Raw genomic sequence first — 17,671 nt, 5'->3', positions numbered from 1 at the left:
ATTGTTTCAACAAACATTTATTGGGTATTTGGTATGTTGCCAGGCACCAGGCTACACTTTCTGTGACTTTTTCTACTTTTAAAATTACTTTCAATCAGGTGAACGAAACTTCTAGATGCCTCATTGCTGATCCAATGGTGGTTCCAGAAAGGCCGTTTCTTCTAAGGATTTTGTCAGAACTGTTACGGTTCAACTTAGAGGTGCAGCTGGGAAGTATCACCCGGATTTTCCCCACTGGAACCTGACTTTGAGGGGCTGGCTCTTCCTAGGCTTTGAAGAGCATCCATTTGCAAAGAGAAGTTTATGAGAGTTTCAGACTGGCTTTCCCTGGAAGCAGACTCTGAAACAGAGTTTAGTGTTAGAGGTTGGTTTGAGAGGGCCCTTGGGATGACCGAGACCTGTGTAAAGAAGCACAGAGAGCAGAAAAGGCAGAGGGAGGGGCTGAGCTCTAATACAGAGAGGTCAAGGCCAATCCATGAGGTGCATTGGAGAAGGGCTGTGACCCTGGGGGAGGTGGCTGTCTGTGGCTCAGGCAGGCCTCGGAGGGACCAGCAGCTAAAGGCTGCCTGCAGACAGCGCTCCAGCAGCTGGGGCAGCAACCCTTCATTAGGGGGATTGGGGTGGCACACCGTGGTGTCTGCTCCAGTAAGCTTCCCTGCAGGCCCATCCCCCCTAATTCCTTTCCCTTCCTGCTCTCTCCCCTTCCTTCCTCCCTCCCTCACCCCCTCCCCTCCTTTCTTTCCTTCCTTCCTTCCTTCCTTTCTTCCTCCTTTCCTCCCTTCCTTCCTATCCAACAAATATGTACTGAGCATCTGCCATCTGCCCAGCACAGCCTGGTAGAGAAGATGTCATTAAACAATATTCTATATTATTTACTTACAACTTAACAAATGCTAACAAGGGACGAAGCCAGGTGAGAAAAGAGAATAATCTGAAGGGATCAACAGAATCTGGGAGCCTTTGGGCTGAACCCAGGAGGCTGATCTGGGATGAGGGTAGCGGTGCTCCCAGTGAAGGAGCTCTGAGCTGGAGGAGGAGATGACAGGTGTGGCCCGTGGGCCGCAGGGAAGCAGGAATGAAACTGTGAGACAAGGCTGAATCTGGAGGATTCCATGGGCAGAGTTAAGCAGTGTGTTTTTATCCTGAACAGTATGACCTAAAATTTCACACCATGCTTGGGGATCTAGGAAAGTTCTTCTAGGACTGGAAAGCTGGAAATTGGTTTAAAATGTGAATGGCAGTCCTGCCCAGAAAGTTGGTATTGTTTTTGAGAATGGGAGGTACCTAAGATTAAATTAGCTTCTTTTAGTGTGGCCCAAGGGGGCACTGTGCAGAGCTGTGCAAAATTCCGTACAGACCTGTTTAGGTTTTCGTCATCCCATTGAAGCTGTCCACTGTAATTTCCACAACACACCATCTACATGGGATCCTACATGGGATCATCTAAGCTATAAGATGAAATACTTAAAGGATCAGTCAACCACGGGATTTGAGAACTGCAGTCCGTAATCCTTGTAATGAAGGAGTAGGTGGCTTGAATTGCCTTGCAATTTTTGTGTTCATCTGGTTGAAAAGATGAAAGAAGAAGGTCACTTTAACATCCAGAAGATTCCAGATGTCTGCCATCCAGTGTTGTGTCTTGTGGGACTCATGGAGTAGGAAGTTTCTCTTCTGGCTTCATGTCGGAACAGAATCAAAATCAATTAGAATCTGATAAAATTCCAGAAGGGACTCCTGTTTGGAGTCTGTCGCTCCCTCTCTGTCCCTCGTTCTCTCTTCATTCAGAGAGAATGGTGAAGAAGCATTTGAAAAACAAGCCTATTTTGGGCTTGAGGAAGAGCAGGCTGTGAGGATTTGTGGTCTTGCTCAGGGTTCTCTCCAGCACGCCCCCCGCCCCCCACAGGGGCTGCTTTATTGCTTTCAGCAGGCTGAGTCCTTATTTAACATAAAGTTTGAAAAGCTTAACCTTTTCAATTAGTAGCTGAGCTCTCCCCCATAGAGATCATCCAATCAAAAAACCAATTCCTGGGTCAGTGTAGATGAGCCCTCTTTTACTCCGCACTCACAAAGGTGGTCCACACCCGCCAACGAGCGCATCAGGGAAAAGCACTTCAGAATGTGTGGCCTTCAGTGTCGGAAGGCCCCACGTCAGGGCTGGGAGCCTGGGAGTAGAGAGTGCATATTGCTCTTAAATTAAGGAAACTGTTGAGAATGAAGAACATCTAACTTCTTTAACCACCGGTGGCTTAAAGGTGGCGTGGAGCCCCTAGGTCACAAAGATGGGCTGCTTGTCTCAGCTGTCCCGGTACCTACTTTGGCCTGTGCCGCTGACCCAATTTAAGCGCCGCCCAGCAGAGGGGATTAGAACCACGGTAGGCTCCTCATGCTGGGACAACTCAGTTTCCACAAGTGGCCCAGAAAGTAAAGCTGCAGCCCCCTCCTGGGGGACATGTCTGCCACAAAACATGAACAGGGCTGGAGAAGTAAGAGCCCTCTGCCAGGAGAAGCCCGCAGCCTCGGGAACATGCGAGGGCCATGCACGACCAAGGATCAGAGCCTCATTGTGCAGGTTTCATCACCATTTCATCTGGGGGAGAAAGAACCTATAGGAGGATGGATGGAGGGGAAAAAAGCCCTACAGATTGTACTTTGATTTTATAACCAGATTGTTGGAAATTACTGACAGATTGAATAAAATAATATGCTTTGGAGCAGCAGGGAACTTAAAGGTGGAAATCTAATTGACTTCTCCCCTAAATCTAGGAGCTGGGGGGTGGGGTGGGGGAGGCTGTATTATTAATCACCACTGTGGTCACTGCTTGGTGGTTTCCTGCGCTGCGGGAGGAAATGTAGCTTTCAATTACACACATATGAATTTCAAATGACTACCTGGTGTATCGGAGAGGGGGATTCACGTGGATGGGGCGCTGCAACCCATGTGTGTATGCATTTGAGCAGAACCACGCCACCCCATAAAATGATGCGATTAGAGTATTGGGGGTGAGCACTGTGGGGGTGTAGAGCCCCAATCTGTAAGGGCCCCACCTTGCCAATCCTCTGCCGAAGCACATGTTACTTTCTTTCCTACAAAGCCCTTGCAACGGCCCTGGCCTGAATAGATTTCAGATCTGTCTTGAATAAGAAATACCTCTGGATGCATTCAGCCACTTTCTACCCTGAAAGAGAGACAAAAGGCAGATTGTGTCTGACTTCCAGTGATATCTCAGGAGTTCACTAATGTCGAGGGACAGACAGGAAGGCTTTTCTGAATTAGCACCCAAGTTTAGAAGGCCCTCTTCTGTTAAGCTTCTCGAGTTTTCCTCTGGTATTCAAACAAAAGACAAGGTTTTTGTGGTGGGGTTCATTCTTAGTCTGGACACTGGTTTCCCTTAAGAAAGTCTTTTGCTTCCATGGAGAATAGACCCCCCAACATTCACCTGGGCTGGCTGATTTGCACAGTGAATAGCTAGTGGGGACCCACCAGTGTGGGCCATTGAAGACTCAGAGATCAGGACAGGCTTGTTCCTGCTCTGGGGAAACCTGTCTTAGCCCCAGTACATGGCTGGCATGTGGTGGGTTCAAAACAAGACGTGCTCGGTGGTACTGTGTAAGCCGCAAGGCTCGGTCCTAGATTCATTCATTCAGCACGCCTGTCCGGGGCCTACTGTGTGCAGAGCCATGGCCGACCAGTCGCTAGAGAACACAGAGGATTGGATGAGAATAAGCTCAGCGTCTGGCCAAACACACAAACCCGGGCTAGAGTGTGCCTCTGCTCTGAACCTCTGTCTGGCTTGGAGGCCTCTCTGTGCCTCAGTTTCCCCTTCTGTAAAGGGACAGTAGGAAGCACCACGCAGACTGATTACATTAGGTGAGCGCTTTACTTGTATTAGCAGTCTGGCCTCGGGACTCTTCGACTCCCTTAAAAATGGTGGAGAACCCTGGAGAGCTTTTGTTACAAAATCCCTATTAGAGAAGAGCGATCGATATTTATCGTATTATAAATTAACACTGAACACATGCAGAATTACTTATTAACTGGTTTAAAAATAGCAATAATAAACCCACAAACCCATATTTGTTAATGGAAACCAGTGATATTTTCCAGAGTATTTAAGGAAAAGCGGAGCATTATTCATTTTTGCCCATCTCTTTTAATGTCTGTTGCAGTGTCACATGCCATATAATCTCCAGAGAACTCCCCTGTGTGGTCCTAACAGAACCTGAGTTTTGTTTATTTATTATTTATTTTTTAAAAAAAATTTATATGAAAGAGAGAGAGCGCACATGAGCGGGCGTGGGGGGAGGGGCAGAAGGAGAGCAGACTCCTGCAGAGCAAGGAGCCCGACTCGGGGCTCGATCCCAGGACCCCAAGATCATGACCTGAGCCGAAGGTAGATGCCCAACCGAGCCACCCAGCCACCCCTGAGTCTTATTGTTAAAATAGGGTCAGACCCTTGAAAGGGTCTGGGGAACCCCAGACCACACTATGGGCTCCACTGGGAAAGTCATTAGATTTTCACTGCAACCCTCCAGGACAGAGCTATTTTCATCCCCATTCTACAGATGAGGAAACTGAGGCATAAAAGGGTTAAGGGGGTTGCCTGATGCCACACAAGTGACGCAGCAGAGCTGGCATTTACACCCAGCTGTCTGCCCCCAGGGACTTCCCACTACCACCTCCGGGGCAGAGAGCCCAGAGCAATGCATGACGCAGGGCACTCCCGGGAAATGGGAACCCTGGGACAGCCCTAAGGTAGTGTGACGTTCCTCTGTGGCACGGACGACCCCACCCTACCCCCGAAGAGCCAGGTCGTCTCAGGGCTCAGAGAAGCGGACAGAGGGAGGCCACCGGAATCTCAAGAGGGGAGGCTTTGGAAAACAGTACCATTCTGACCGTCCCTGAAACACCTGAATCCTTTCTACAGTATCTCCAGGGACCAGAAGTCACTTGCAGAGGAAGAGTCTGTCAGATCACCCGGAAGGTTTCAGAATTCACCAGCCATGGGAGCAGCTCTCTCCCACCGTGGTTCACCTGGTGGTGGGGCCAACCCACCGCACTCATTCGTGGAGGACAAATGAGGCAGGTACGTTTACGCGTAGGGGCAAAAATGTCACATCAGGTCAGGTCTCTCACGCTTCGACCAAAAATGTGGGTCATTGATCAGAGGGTTTGCAGCTGGGGGCAGGCCCAGGGCCCTTGCAGCTCCGAGGCCAAGCAAATGCAGAAAAATGTTTCTCACGCCACACACCTCCCCTCTTTTTTTCTTTTTTTAAACCCATGGACCATTTACTCTTTTTGGCTCAAAATACCCCCAAAGACTTTGCAACTCACCTGTTTCCATTTGCCAGTTAAAAAGAAAAAAAGATGAGGGGGGAAGAAACCAGCCACATTAGAATTCATGGGAAGAAATAAGATTGTTTTTGAGACACTGGCAACTGGATTTCTTTGTTTTATTAGCATAAGTGAATTATTAATTCAGCACAGAAAAAGCATAGATCTTTGTCATATAAAAAATCATCAATACCACAAGGGACCTTCACAACCCAGGATAATAATGATATCTTACTTACATTTGCATAATGCCTTACAATTTACGAGGCCCTGTCATCTACCCCACGGATTTCACTTTGATAGCTGCGTGGAATGGAGAGGACAGCGGGAGAGGACCGGGGTTTTACTTCATTACTGTCATGCCCCAAATCATGGACAAACACTCCAGATCCAATCAAAGCGCCTGCAGGAGGGTGGGTGGGGGGNGGGGGGGGGGAGGAAGTCATTAATAGTTAACATTTCTTTTATTGTATTCTTAAACTCAATGAAACTTTTCAGAACTTGCTTTCCAGAATAAGAGGCCCAGGCCCTGCTTTAGGGAGTGGTCCAGGCTGAGCCCTGTTCTCCCATGCTAACCGGATGGAGCCTTTTGCCATGGGGACCACCTTGTCCTGGTTTTCCAGGGGGCTTTCCTGGTTGGGAGTGCTGAGAGCCCAGTGTCCAGACCCCCCTCGGGGATGGGCACAGCAGCACAGCTGGGCACCCTACCTTTGACAGTCCCCCGGAACGGCACACACTCTGAGCCTGCCTCCGCCCTGTCCTCTCTGTGGTTTTGCTCCGGGCGGCTGCTTGCTCAGACCTTAATGTTCCACAGGTGCCCTTGTTCTTACCGGCCAGAACTGGCCTCACAGCCCGAACCCGGAGAACTGCTGTTCTCGCCTCCGCCCTCCTCTGCTGTGTCAGAGCAGAGGCAGGAGTGGGTGCTTGGAATGGGAACACCCGTTCTCTCTGGGGAAGTCCCCTTGGGGTGGCCTTCCTGCATCACTACAGGAACAAAAACGCAACGGAGGTGCTGGTTCCTTTTCACCACCCCATGCAACTCTGGTTTCCGCACATGTCCACGCTTGGCCACCGTATGCTCTCAGCCAGGACTCTGAGTCTTGAAGGAGACACACGAAGTCTCCAGGATTATTAAAGCCTGCCTGCTTGAGACCCTGTATCCAGGTCGTCTCTGTGGCCAAACCTCTGTGGCTTCTCAGCTCTGTTTGGGCTGGCTTGGTTTCTGAGCCCGACTCCCCAGTTCTGTGAGCTAACCAATGTGATTCTGATCAATTTGTTCAGTGCTTCAGCTGGAGTTAGCGTCTGATGTCTACTACGAGTGCCTTCTGTGGTAGATTGAGAACGATAACATTATACCTCCCCACCAGCTATCATTATCTGCCAGTTTATCCCCATCCCTCCCTCCCTCCCTCCCTCCCCATCTCTGTGTCTCTCTATCAATCCTCCCATCCATCTATCCACCCATCTATTCATCCGTTCCTGTATCTTTCTCTTAATTCGCCCACCCATCCCTCCATCCATCTAGCCATTCATCCTCTTTTACCACCCTACTCCACTCCCCTTTACTTTGACCCCACTGACCAACATACAAATGTAGTAATTATTTTGTTTGTGTTATTTGCAAAATATGTATTATTACTTTATATGCATACGCACATATAAATACAAGTCTGAAGTGTATTGCTCATTGGACTTCAACATATGTCTATACTCACAGCCAGCACCTGGATCAAGGTACAGAAGACCTCCCAACACCCAGAAGCCTCTCCTATGCTCCTCCCAGTCAATTACTGCCCCACCCCGCATCCCAAGGGAACCACTATTCTAACTTCTATTACCATAAATAAATTAGGTGGTGCATGTATTTCCAATTTATAGAAATAATCTTGTTATATATCTTGTACTGTTTCTTGATTTTTATTTATTTATTTTTTAAAGATTTTATTTATTTATTTGACAGAGATAGAGACAGCCAGCGAGAGAAGGAGCACAAGCAAGGGGAGTGGGAGAGGAAGAAGCAGGCTCATAGCAGAGGAGCCTGATGTGGGGCTCGATCCCATAACGCCGGGATCACGCCCTGAGCCGAAGGCAGACGCTTAACCGCTTAACTGCTGTGCCACCCAGGCGCCCCTGTTTCTTGATTTTTAAAATTAAGTCCTATGTTGTTAAGATCCATCCATGTTACTAGATATTCACCTTACCCATCATTTTTATTTTTATTTTTTTTTTTATTTTTTTTTTTTAAAGATTTTTTTATTTATTTGACAGAGATAGAGACAGCCAGCTAGAGAGGGAACACAAGCAGGGGGAGTGGGAGAGGAAGAAGCAGGCTCACAGCAGAAGAGCCTGATGTGGGGCTCGATCCCAGAACGCCAGGATCACGCCCTGAGCTGAAGGCAGACGCTTAACCGCTGTGCCACCCAGGCGCCCCCATCATTTTTAACTCATGTATTTATTTAATGGGATGGCCCTACTTGGCACTGCAAATGGCTCCATTGTGTTTAGCCATGGGAATGTGCTGGGTTTCTTAGTTAGCTGATACTTTATTTATTTTTTTTTAAAGATTTTATTTATTTATTTGACAGAGATAGAGACAGCCAGCGAGAGAGGGAACACAAGCAGGGGGAGTGGGAGAGGANNNGGGAGAGGAAGAAGCAGGCTCACAGCAGAGGAGCCTGACGTGGGGCTCGATCCAATAACGCCGGGATCACGCCCTGAGCCGAAGGCAGACGCTTAACCGCTGTGCCACCCAGGCGCCCCAGTTAGCTGATACTTTAGAAGGTCAAGTTTTAAACCTGGGGTGGGAGGATGAGGGTTTACAAGGTGCACCTTTTATATATGTTATGTCCCTGATGCCTTTGCTAAATTTGTCACTGCCTCCCTCCAAACAGACAAGGTTTTATTGGGAGACGTGGCCATCCTTTCTAGGTGTGGAACCTTTCTCTCCTCACCACCCCCCCCACAGATTCACCTCCTCTGAGCTACACCAAAGTGGCACAGTCGTTGCATTGAGACCCACCCTTCTTGCCTGCCACTCAGCAGCCCAGAAATTCTAAGTGAAGAATTTCTCCTTCCTGTGGAGGAAGCCTCGGGGAGGGAAGCAAGAGTGAGAGGACAGTAAAGCTAGTTTGTCCATGGAGTCTTCTGCTGTTTCCTCCTGTGTTACGTCTGACCAGCGGCCAAGGAACATGGCGGCCCCAGCCCTGGAAGACACAACTTGCTTTCGTTTGGCTTCAGACGCGTTCCATTTGTGGAAGAGTTTATGTAGGTTTGTAGACAGGGTGTTGAAGAAACGTGTTTTCCCTGTGGAAACCAAAAGTTTATGGACAAAAGAGCCCAAAAGACAAGAGACCTTGGAAGCACCGTTCTGCCTGTGGGGCCGCCTGACCCACCCTACGGAGCAGACTTGCTTAGGACACAGTAAAGCCCCTTCATCCTGTGCAATTTTAGGAAGATCCGGAAGGTTATACTGAGGCGGATTTAGTCACTGCAGCTGATAGAAAAAGAAAATAAATGAATAAAAGAAAATAATCACTCTCCTCCGGGATGTAGCCTAAAAAATATCAACATAATCCCGATTTCATAATAATTCAAACCAGATGAAGAGAACTTCATATCCAACCCCACCCCAATCGCTCTGATTTCTAATCGATTATTGTGGAATGGCATTAACAGAGTTCAGGAAGCACAGCAGACTAGGAAAATGTTCCCAGCTCCAAGACACACAGCCACCGGGAGGGTGGGGGGAGGGTGACAGGCACAGGCTTAGAGTTAGGCAGGATCGAAGCCAAATCTGTACTTTGTGTGTGTGTATCAGTAATGCAATTTCAGGCAAATTCCTTACTTTCCCTAAGATTCAGTTTTCTCATCTGTGAAGTGGGGGAACTGTTCTTGCTTTTCAGGGTTAAGTGCACAGAAAATTCTAAATGCTGAGGGATGCATCAGAGACCAACCCCCAGGAGGTGCTCACTCACGATGAGCCCTCTGCTCAGGGGGTAGCCACGGCGAACCGGACCACGCTGAGCAACGAGGAGCCATTGAGGTCAATCCACGGTGTGGTCATCGCACACATTCCTTTCAAGTAATGTATCCACTGCTAGACGTTTGTCCTATAAAAACACGTTTATGAGCCCACCAAGACATCTTTATGAGAAGGCAGTGCTGTTTGCAGCAGCGACATCGTGGGAACAACCCACGTGCCCGTCTGCGTGTCAATGTGAAATACACCGTAGTACCAGCATTTAGTGGATTTCCACAGCATAGAAAAGAAGGCGTCGATGGCGAGTATGACAGGGAAGGGTGACCGAGTCCTGAAAGGAAAGGGTGTAACTGTGTTTGTAGGATGCCTGCATTTGTGTAAGAGTGAGCGAGAAGCAGCGGCACTGTCTTCAAGTTGAGCGTAGAACAAAACAGAGGAATATGAGTCGGACGGTTGATGGTGACTTTCTCAGGGGCAAGGTGGCACCATAAGTAACATAGTCATATAACTGACTGGCCAATGTGGGCGCCGTGAGGGGGAAAGGGGTGCTGACCCGAAGCCAGGCAAGCCACCTGGAGACCTCCTAGGAGCTGTCCTCCGTGATAGAAAGCACTGAGGACTCTCCACTCCTGGAGACAAAATTTAAGAGCCCTCTGGGTTCGTGTTCCCTTTCTGGAGCCCGGCTTTCACTGCAGCCGTGATTAAGCCAGGCCTGGATGAGGGAGGTGGGGACCTCTTCTAGCAGAAGCTCAAGGACAAGAGCCAGCGCTTGGGGACGTAGCCCTGCCTGGGCTCTTCTGGGAGGAAGGGAGTGCGGCTGCACTCCCTGCGGTGGAACCCGCAGGCTCCGTTGCAGCCCACTGCCTGTCTGTGGCTCTGGAGTCTACGTGCCTGCGTGCTGTTGGGGGAAATCCAGTGGCAGGTCGAAGGCCTGGAAGAAAGAGTACCTTCCGGGAAATCCCTGTGGGGGATGCTGGAGGCTACCGAGGACTCAGGAGGAAGGGAGCGCTGGCTCTGGATCTTGAAAGGGTGTGTGTTTCCTTCCTTGTGCTGGAGCGAGAGAGCGGTGCTTGGTGCAGCCGGCAGTGGGAATGTGCAAGAGCGTGGTGCTCCAAGATGCGGCATTCACTTTTCCTGATTGCAAGCAGCTGTGGGCCTCTGACTCTAGACAGGCAGAAAGTTTGGTGCCTTGATGGTGTTAGAAGTTACTCCAGATGATTTCCTGCCGCGTGGGCCCCACTGAATTGGAACCATTTTTCAGCGACTCAGACATCTGAGACTTACAGGGTTTTTGAGGAGGTCTCAGGGCATCCCTCTAAGTCAATCTTGCAGGGTTTTTCCCTGCGAGTGCTCAAATGATTCAATTATTGCGTGAGCCCCCAGCACCCAGACCATGCGGACTCATTCCCCGTCTTCCCGGCAGAGCGATTTGGGTTGCTCATGCTTCCAAGCGGAGAAATTAACCCTTTGAGATCCCCCTCCCATGACCTAATTCTCAGGAGCCCTGGGAGGGTTTCTGTGGTATAAACAGGAACCTAGAGCAGGGTCTGAGAAGTTGCTAGAATGATAATCAGGTTAGGAGACAATGATTTGTAACCCCTCTGGACAATACCCTCGCCCATCTGATGGGGCCATTAATGGTACCTACGATGAAGGGTTGGATTTTTTTAGTAAGTTTTCTAGTTTAAGTAATTTTTCAAAAAAAAATTTTAAAATTGTTTTAGAATTACAGAAAAGCTGCAGAGAGAGTACAGAAATTCCTGTAACCCTTTCACCCAGTTTCCCCGATTTCTAACATCTTACATTTCCATGGCACACCAGGGCCGACACTGCCCATGTTGGTGTGTTACTAGTAACTAAACTCCATGGTTCACTCAGATCTCAGCACTTTGCTCCCAGTGTCCCTTTGCAGGGACCCAGGACCCAGGACACCACATGACAGTTCCCATGCCTTCGTGGGCTCCTCTGGGCCGTGCCCGTTTCTCAGGCTGCCCTTGGTTTTGATGACCTTGGTGGTTTGTCGAGGACTGGCTGGGTGTTTTGTGAAAGTCCCTCCATTTGGGTTCATCCGATGTTTTCTTCGTGATTAGTCTGCGGTTGTGGGTTTGGGGGAAGAAGACCACAAGGTGAAGTGCCCTCTCATCCCTTCCTCTCAAGAGTGCACACCATCATTTACCTTGGACACACAGGGTCCTTTGGAGAATTCAGTGAGATGCTTGCGGGAAGCTAGGAGAATCCCTGGCCCATAGCAGGTGCACGACGATTGGACAAATGGAATAATTGAGCCAGTGGTTAGAGGATTTTCGCTTTCTCAGGTTGTGTGTCTGTTTCACATAAAGGTGAATCAGCCCCGATTCCTGCCCTCCCGGACCCCAAGTCTGGGGTGTGGACAGGGGCCTCTATCCCCAGTCCTAATGCTTTGTTCACTTTGCTTTGTTCTGCTTCTTCCGAATTAGGGCTGTGGCTGCCTGCGGCTGGGGTCTGTGGGAAACCCGAATATGAACCAGCCCAGCAGTTTCTGGCCCAGGATGAAGAGCCCAACAGACAAAGGGACGGAGAGTCTCAGAGAGCCACAGCTCAGCATGTAGTGGGGACAGCGAGCCGCGAGCAGGGGAGAGTCTTTCTGAATAGCTCCCAGGGGAACCTCGTGGCCAAAAGGAACACTTGTGGTAGCCCTTCCACGAACTTCCCATGTAACCTCAGAAGAATCCCAACAAAATGTCGTTGGCCTCCCTGTACGTAAAATGGGGACCGCAATAGTTGGCTGGCCTTTCTCCCAGGTTCTCCTCGAGTTCAGCCGATCAGCCTTGGGCACACATAGATATAAAGACCAAAATGTCTCCGTCCTCAAAAAGCCCAGTCTTAGAATACTGTGAGACTCAAAGGTACAAAACACATCACAGGTGCTTTTAAATAGGAAATGCAACACAGATGTGAGGGGCTTGAATTATAGGCTGGAAGGACCTCATCTGTCTTTCTGTTGCTTTTCCCTGCATGCCCGGGGACACCACCGCCAGGGTCATCTCTGGGCAGAAAGAACACTGATGTGGAAGTTCCTTGCCTCCAAGTGGTCAGCCACACAGAATGAGGGAAAAATCTCCATCTTTCACCAGAAACAGGCAGTTTTTAAATGACAAGCTTTCAGCGGAGTCACAACCTGGTGAGTGAGACTGTGAAACTCAATCCATCGTCTCTTCCCTGCTGAAAATCTTGCGGGAGATGGTTCAGCAACTTTGTTTCAAGCCTGCAAGCTTGATGGCTTTAAGAGAAACACCTAAAAATAACCCAGCACTGGTTTTCTTGGGCTCTTTCGTTGCAGTAAATGTCCACCCGAACCCAAATGAGTTCTGAAGGTTTTGGTTGAGGAGGAGGCAGTGATGGGTTTATGTGTGATTTGCCCTTTGCTCTCTGCAACTATCAGAACATTTTCATCATATCGCCCTGATTGTTAAAGAGCTCATGGCCCTTTTGAGATCACAGGTGAAAAATGGATACTGGGGAAAAAAGGTTATTTTTTTTTTTGTTTTTGAGGGCAAGGGGAAGATGCTAGCTTAGCACAAGGCTGGGCCCCATCCGTTAGGATTTACAAATGTTCCAGAACTTACCAGATACCCTCTCAGTACAGGGCTGATGGGCAAGGCTGCACAAAACACCTTGAGGTGACGTTACATTGTATAAGGCGTGTGCTTAAGCTCCAGCTATGTATAAATTACCTTTATTTTCCCCACTGTTTCCCAGGGAAGAGTCCACACCCCAGAGAGATGCCAACGAGTTCTATAGGAAGTCTGGAAACCAACAGAAATCAAAGGTCTGCAGGCTCCCCTCTCCTCTACCCCCACGGATAAAAACAAGCCCTGCCTGGGCCGGACAGGTGGCCTCAGAAGGATAAAGCAGGTGCAGTGAACGTACACCTGACGTTGGGTTTGCAGACACGTCGGTCCGTCTGATCAGAGTTCGTGCGAAGGCACTGACTGCGCTCAACCCTTTAAAGGTTCCAGCCGGAGATGTGAGCCTGTTGTACCGGAGTGTATCTGAGCTGGGTTTCGCCTCTTACAGTCTAAAGGGTTCTCTGGTTTCTAAATGCGGAGTGTGCAAAGGAATGCTCGATAAGCGTCTGTTGTCTGACCGACTGAATGCTTTAAAATGTGTGGTCTTCTGGATTGAGGTTTCCCAGCCCTGGCGCGTCAACATTCGGGGCCCAGGGGCTTCTTTGTAGGGGCTGCTGTGTGCCTTGTAGGACGTTAGCAACGTCCCTGGGCTTCACTGGCTCGATGCCAGTCGCCAACATCCCTCCCCCCAACCTGTGGCAACCAAAAGTTTCCAGTCACTGCCAGATGTCCCCCGGGGGAGGGGAGGCAGATCGCTCCCAGCCGAGAACCACCAATGCAGACAACCGGCAATACCTCATTCCGAAGAACTCACTGAAGGTCTCCTTCGAAAAGTGCCACGTGGATGGGGCAAGAGCAGCAAACAACAAAATAAGATAAGGTGACGTGAAATGAAATGTGTTACCCAAGGGTTAGAAGAGGCTTGCTGTCTCCAAATGCAGGTGCTGGAGCCCATCCAAGCCGTCCACATTCTAGGACGTTCTGGGAGGTAAGTCGGTGTGTCGTTTGCCCGAGGCGGCCCGTCACCACCGCTCACCCTCTGGTCTGCTGGGGACTCATTTAATTTCTTGCCGCACACTCCCTGTCTTGCTCAAATTTACACCCTGTCTCTGTCTTTCTCTCTCTTCATAATGAAGGGGTTTCAAGTGTGTAGAACTTTGCTTATCACCCTAATCACGCTTATTTATTTACAATGTCAGGTTCCCCTCGAGTGAAGTTTGCTTTCTGTCAAAGTTACACAGCTGAATGTTCAGAGCAGAGCCTGTAATTAATTGGGTTCTGTCACTAGGATGCATGTTTCCCTTTCCTTTGGTTTGCAGGTGTGACAAATCTCCGAAGTGGTCTTGGAAGGTGAAGCTTCAGCGGGCGTCGGCCCGAGGGGACCGCACCTTGTAGACCAGGCCCGTGGCCCCCCAGCTTCTGACATCGGGCCCCCCGATGAGGCAGTCTTCTCCTCTGTTGAATCTGGACAGCTTTGAACATCGTTACACCACAGAATTGGTCTTGGCTTATTTCAGAATTATTCTTTTCCAAAGCTTATTTAGACAACCTCTGGCCTCCTGTTTGGTTTACGAAGAAGTGTTTTCTCCAGAGACCCATCCATGGCCTGCTTCCCTGGGTGTCTCGGCTACGTCAAACCGTGAAATCTCCTCCACCACTCCCTCGCGATGCAAAACACAGGCCCCAGGTCTAGGAGACCTCAGCAGAGGTGAGAGGCAACACTACCCTCAGCCAACCTTTCCCCACACTGCTTCCCCGAAAAAGTGTCAGACTTCCTAACTCTGCTGTGGAAACGCACCCACAGCAAAAACCCAATCGAAGAATCTTACAGCGGACGGTGATCTTCCTCAGTTTCGCCTTTAATTTCCTCACCCCGACTTTGCCAATTGATTTTCTTTTTCTTAATCCCCTGAGACAACTTCCCAGGGTTCCTCCCACCGCTCTGCCTCCCCAAATACACGGATTTCGGGCAAGGAGGAGGGCGGTGGTCACGAGGTCATGTCAGGCAACAGGGGGAGATGGTCGTACATTCCTCAATGACACGGAAGAAGGTTGAGTTCAAATCAATTTAATTAGCCCATGTAGGAAAACGAAAAACCAACCAAGACCAACTGCCCAATAAAATATGCTAGGTTTTTAAACCAGGTTGATCAAATGGATGGGTGATCTGGAGGTCCTGCCTGGATGAACCCGGGTAAACGTAGATCTAAAAACTGGTTCTTTAAAAGAAAATTTAAGAGGCTGATACAGAATAAATATCGCAGGCAAACAAACAAACAAAAAACCCCTGTGCAAATAGCAAATAATCTTGTTTCCTGTCACTGACAACTCCGTAGGGCAATTTACTCTTTATTCTGTCTGAACATCACAAGAATCCTTTAATTTGAAATATTTTCCAAAATGTCATTAAATAATGCATCTCTTTCCAAACAAAGCCCAGGCTGGAATGAAAGCCTTCATTTATCTAACTGTTGGGATCTGACATCAAAACTCTCCTCGGCAGAGAAATGGGCCCAAGAGAGCCTGGTTCTGTTCAAAGGCAAGGCAAGTTTGCACATTGTAACTCAGGTGACCCCAACACAAAGGAGAGAGTCTCCGTCACCAACGGGCGCAGACGCTGCTCTTCTCAAGGCATGGGGGCAACGGCAGCGCTTCCTCGCCTCCGTGTAGAGAGACCCCTCCTCCCAGGGAGCCAGCCTCTGACCATCGTTGAGACATGACCCAGGGTTTCGATGCTCCTCCCAGAGGAAGGAAGAGTTTATTCTAGAAAAAATTGTGTCTTTCAGACCATTTGGGCCGCAGCCACATCTGGACCGCCTGTGCCCCTCATCTCCAGAGCGCCGATGCTGGCTGTCCGGTCCTGGATTCAAATGCAGCCTGTGGCCACACTGGGGTCCCTGCCTGCCCACGCCATTGTCACATGCCTGCCCTTCTCGGCCCTTTCTCCGGGTATTTGTTATAAGAGACTCAGAGCATCTCTTTCCCTGCAGACTTCCATTACCTCAAAGCCCCCAGCTCTGACCTCCCTGAAGGTGCCTGTGGAGAAACTGCAGCCAACCGGGCCCATCATGCACACGGGGGTTACTGTCACCTTCCAAGTGTCCCGCTCCTGGCCAGGCATCTCATGGCCAAATTATAGTGGCAGCAGGCCAAGGATCGTGTTTCAGGGCCCTTCCCGGGTCACACGCTGGGCTTCACCACCCTTTCGAGAGTGGGTGGGAGGGTTTCTGAGCGAGTCGCTGCTGACCAGCTGCTCTTCGTGAGGGCCTGGGAGAAGAAGAAATGATGGGCCTTAACTCCTTCTTTTCAAAGGCTCGTAAGAGTCCCCACTATGCCCTTCTGGTCTAGACTAAAGGGTTCCCACCACCTCACTTGGTCACTCCTGACCGCAGGAACTTGTTTTGTGGGGGAGGGGAGGTTTTTTCTCCTCCTTTTTAAAAAACGTATTCTTTAAAACTGTGGTGAAAATGACAGACCATAAAATGTATCATTTTTAAGTGTGCAGTTCAGTGGCATTAAGTACATTGACATTGCTGTGCCACCAACCCCACCACCCATCTCTGGGACCGTTTTATCTTGCAGAACTGAAACTCTGTCCCCTTTAAACACTAACTCCCCCCCCTCCTCCGCTCCCTCCCCTGCAGCGTCCCAGCGCCCCACCCCCACCAGCACCCACCGTTCTGCTCTTGTCTCCAGGAATTTGACGACTCCAAGTAGTTCATGACCACAGAATCATGCGGTATTTGCCCTTATGTGACCAGCTCGTTTCCTTCAGGGCAGTGTCCTTAGAGTTCATCCTGTGCCAGAGGGGTGAGGACCCCCCGCGTTAGGCTGAGTAATCTTCCTTTGTCTGTGTAGACCACATTTTGTTCATCCGTTCTGCCATCGTGGACGTTCGAGTTGCCTCCAGCGCTTGGGTCTTCTCTTGTGAACGGTGTTGCTGTGGACGTGGGTGTGTAAATATCTGTATGTATCCCTGCGTCCAATCCTTAGTTCCCGGTTTTTCTGATAGTAACCATCCTAACGGCCATGAATTGATATTTCGTGAGTTTGGTGTGCGTTTCCCTAATGACCAGTGATGTGGAGCGGCTTGGCATGTGCCCATCAACCACGTGTCTGTTTGCTTCGGAGAAATGTCTCTTCGCGTCGTTTGTTTTGAATCTGTTTGCTCTTCAGTCGTCGAGTTGAGCGTTCTCTGCATGTTTTGGGTGTTAATCTCTTATCAGAGACATGATGCAGATATTTCCTCCCTTATTCCTGTGCTGTGTGTTCTGCGTATGGCCTTTGCACTCTCTTGGTGGTGTCCTCTGATGCACAAATGTTTTTAATTGTGATGAAAAAGTCCAAAGTGTCTGCTTTTTCTTTGTTGCCTGAGCCTTTGGTGTCATATCCAAGAGATCATTGCCAAACCCAATGCTATGAAGCTTTTCCCTCATATTTTCTTCTAAGAATTTTACAGTTTTAGCTCTTCTGTTTGGATCTTCGGACCATCTTGAGTTTGTTTTTGTACGTGGCGTTACATAAGGGTCCAGCTTTATTCCCTCGCATCCAGTTTTTCCAGCATTGTTGAAAAGACTCTTTTGCCCATTAAATGGTCTTAGCACCCTTGCCAAAAATCATTTGAGTACATAAAGGAGGTTTTCCTCCTGGGCTTGTCATTAGTAACTTTTACTGTATTTGTGCATGATTTGAATTTGCCATGTTTTCACGGCCTCTGTGTGATTTTGGTTCTTGTCTCGCTGTCCCACTAGA

This window comes from Ailuropoda melanoleuca, chromosome 13 (assembly GCF_002007445.2).
Source record: "Ailuropoda melanoleuca isolate Jingjing chromosome 13, ASM200744v2, whole genome shotgun sequence".
Lineage (NCBI taxonomy): Eukaryota > Metazoa > Chordata > Mammalia > Carnivora > Ursidae > Ailuropoda > Ailuropoda melanoleuca.
Note: the sequence above shows the minus strand (reverse complement) of the source record.